Genomic DNA, 4,134 nt, shown 5'->3' with positions numbered 1-4,134 from the left:
GTCAATGTTACCCAGGGCAATTTACACATTTAATGCGATCCCTATCAAAATACCATGGACTTTCTTCAGAGAGTTAGAACAAATTATTTTAAGATTTGTGTGGAATCAGAAAAGACCCCGAATAGCCAGGGGAATTTTAAAAAAGAAAACCATATCTGGGGGCATCACAATGCCAGATTTCAGGTTGTACTACAAAGCTGTGGTCATCAAGGCAGTGTGGTACTGGCACAAAAACAGACACATAGATCAATGGAACAGAATAGAGAACCCAGAAGTGGACCCTGAACTTTATGGTCAACTAATATTCAATAAACGAGGAAAGACTACCCACTGGAAGAAAGACAGCCTCTTCAATAAATGGTGCTGGAAAAATTGAACATCCACATGCAGAAGAATGAAACTAGACCACTCTCTTGCACCATACACAAAGATAAACTCAAAATGGATGAAAGATCTAAATGTGAGACAAGAGTCCATCGAAATCCTAGAGGAGAACACAGGAAACACCCTTTTTGAACTCAGCCACAGTAACTTCTTGCAAGATACATCCACGAAGGCAAAAGAAACAAAAGCAAAAATGAACTATTGGGACTTCATCCAGATAAGAATCTTTTGCACAGCAAAGGATACAGTCAGCAAAAGTAAAAGACAACCTACAGAATGGAAGAAGATATTTGCAAATGACCTATCAGATAAAGGGCTAGTTTCCAAGATCTATAAAGAACATATTAAACTCAACACCAAAGAAACAAACAATCCAATCATGAAATGGGCAAAAGACATGAAGAGAAATCTCACAGAGGAAGACATAGACATGGCCAACACGCACATGAGAAAATGCTCTGCATCACTTTGCCATCAGGGAAATACAAATCCAAACCACAATGAGATACCACCTCACACCAGTGAGAATGGGGAACATTAACAAGGCAGGAAACCACAAATGTTCGAGAGGATGTGGAGAAAAGGGAACCCTCTTGCCCTGTTGGTGGGAATGTGAACTGGTGCAGCCACTGTGGAAAACTGTGTGGAGGTTCCTCAAAGAGTTAAAAATAGACCTGCCCTATGACCCAGCAATTGCAATGTTGGGGATTTACCCCAAAGATTCAGATGCAATGAAATGCGGGGACACCTCCACCCCAATATTTCTAGCAGCAATGTCCACAATAGCCAAACTGTGGAATGAGCCTCGGTGTCCATTGAAAGATGAATGGATAAAGAAGATGTGGTATATGTATACAATGGAATATTACTCAGCCATTAGACACGACAAATATCCACCATTTGCTTCAACGTGGTTGGAGCTGGAAGGTATTATGCTGAGTGAAGTAAGTCAATTGGAGAAGGACAAACATGTATGTTCTCATTCATTTGGGGAATGTAAATAATAGTGAAAGGGAATATAAGGGAAGGGAGAAGAAATGTGTGGGAAATATCAGAAAGGGAGACAGAACATAAAGACTCCTAACTCTGGGAAACAAACTAGGGGTGATGGAAGGGGAGGAGGGTGGGGGGTGGGGGTGAATGGGTGACTGGCACTGAGGGGGGCACTTGACGGGATGAGCACTGGGTGTTATTCTGTATGTTGGCAAATTGAACACCAATAAAAAATAAATTTATTATTAAAAAACAAAACAAAACAAAAACAAGAGAAAGGACAAAGGCATACGATCCTCAAAAGAGTTGCAGAAAAAGCATTTGACAAAATACAACATAAAGAGCATAGCGGGTTTTTTAAATTTTTTTTTTTTTGGCATAGTGGGTTTTGAGGAAACGTATATCAACAGAATAAAGGACGTGTAGGAAGGCCCACAGCTGACATCATCCTCAAGGGTGAAAACTTGAAATCGTCTCCCCTAAGAGGAGGAACAAGCCAAGGAAGTCCCCTCTCAGCACTGGAAGTCCTACCGTAGTTAACAGACAGGAAACAGAAACGGTTCCACACCTGTAAGGGGGACGTCAAACTGTCCTTATTTGCTGAAGATGTGGCATTAGAAACAGGAAACCCGAGAGACTCCACCAAAAACTGTTAGGACTAATGAGTGAATTCAGTAAAGTTGTGGGACACAAAATGAACAGAGATCAGTAACCTTGCTGTGTCCCGACAATGAGCACTCAGAAAGGAAATTAAGGACATGACTCCCTTATCAGGAGCATCCAAAAGAACAAAATAATTAGCCTGAACCAAGGGAGTGCAAGACTTGTACACTGAAAATTACAAGAATTTGGGATGACATCCTGGGCTCGTGGGGTCGGAGCCTTCATCTTGTTAAAATGTCCACAGTTCCAGAAGCCACCCGCAGTTCCACTGTCATTCCGATTAAAATCATGGTGGCCGATTTTAGAAATAGAAAAAGCACTCCTAACATCCATCTGCCCCCACAAATGACCCTGGACAGCAAATCAGTATTGGAGAAGCAAGACAGAGCAGGACGCAGCACTTTCCTATTTCAAACGATGTCACAGAGACACAGGGTAAAGCAGTGTGGTTCTTGGGCCCACGGCTGGCTCCGTTGGTTAAGCATCTGACTCCTGACCTCACCCCTGGTCTTGATCTCGGGGTCATGAGTTCTAGCCCTGTGCTGAACTGTGGACGAGGCATGGAGCCTACTTAAACAAACCAAACCCACAGGGCTGTGGTTCTGGCATAAACTGAAGGAGCAGAATAGAGAGCCTGGAAGAAAATGCACTCGGATACCGTCAACTGATTTTTTAAACTTAATTTAATTTAAACCCAATTAATTAACAGTACAGTGTATTATACTTTCAGAGGTAGAATTCAGGGATTCACCAGTTGGAGATAACACCAGGGCTCATGACATCACGTGCCATCCTTCATGCCCGTCTACCAGTTACCCTGTCCCTCCACTCCCCTCCCCTCCAGCGACCCTCAGTTTGTTTCCTGTGATTGAGTCTCTTTTTCCTCCATCTCTGTTTTCATCTTATTGTTTTTCCTTCCCTTCACAGATGCCCATCTGCTTTGCTTCTTTAATTTCACCTATGAATGCAACCATATGGTAATTTTCTTTCCTGACTGACTTATTTCACTTAACATGATCCCTCTAGTTCTATCCACGTCATTGCAAATGGCAAGATTTCCTTCTCGTTGATAGCTGAGTACCATTCCTATCATCTGTCTATCTATCATCTATGACCATCATCTATCTCCCATCCTCTTTATCCATCATCTGCCCGAGGGCACCGAGGCTCCTCTCACAGTGTGGCTACTGTGGACCCGGCTGCTGTGGACATTGGGGTGCAGGTGTCCCACGTCTCACTGCATCTGTATCTTCGGAGTGTGCTCCTGGTCGTGCACCTGCTGGTCCCAGGGCAGCTCTATTTGTAACTTCCTGAGGAGCCTCCACACTGTTTCCAGGGTGGCTGGAGCAGCCTGCAGTCCCGCCCACAGTGGAAGAGGGTTGAGTGAGTTTTGCGGGACGTGGTAAAAGTCTGGTCCACATTTCATTTCATTTTGCGTCCTGTAGGCTCCATTCATTGTCCTTAAGTATTGCTGGGGAAGCCGGGTGTTGGGCTCCGTTTCAGTGAGACGTTTCCGAAGCTCACAGGCCTCAGGTGCAGCATGGAAGGAGGCAGGTGCGGCCCTGGCGCAGGCACGCCGCCTCCTGCATGGCCTCCTGCAGCGCCTGAGCGTCCTGCAGGGGTCGCCCGAGCCCCGGCCCCACCCAGGGGCGCTATAGGCCTCCTCTGCCTGCACTAACAGGAGCCCACCTGTGCTGGGGAGCCCTGAGGAGGACGTGGGGACTCGTCCACGCTGATGAGCTGCAGCCTCCTCAGGACCCGTGGTGAGGTTTCAGGAAGATGTGGGCCCGCATCCACGCTGACAGGAGCCCCTGGGCCACCTCAGGACCCGCGGGGAGGCTTCAGGAAAATGGGGTGCCGCGTCCACTCTGGCAGGAGCTCCCGGGCTCCTCAGAACCCACGCTTTCGCTTCAGGAGGACGTAGGGCCACGTCCACACAACAGGACGCTGACCTCCTAAGGATCCCCGGTGTAGACTTCGGGAAATATGGGGATGCGTCCATGCGGACAGAAGACCTCAGCCTTGTCTGGGCCTGTGGTGAGGCCTACGAAAGATGTGGGGACCGCATCCACACTGACAGGAGCCCACAGCCTC

Source organism: Canis lupus, chromosome 31 (genome assembly GCF_011100685.1).
Source record: "Canis lupus familiaris isolate Mischka breed German Shepherd chromosome 31, alternate assembly UU_Cfam_GSD_1.0, whole genome shotgun sequence".
Classification (NCBI taxonomy): domain Eukaryota; kingdom Metazoa; phylum Chordata; class Mammalia; order Carnivora; family Canidae; genus Canis; species Canis lupus.
Note: the sequence above shows the minus strand (reverse complement) of the source record.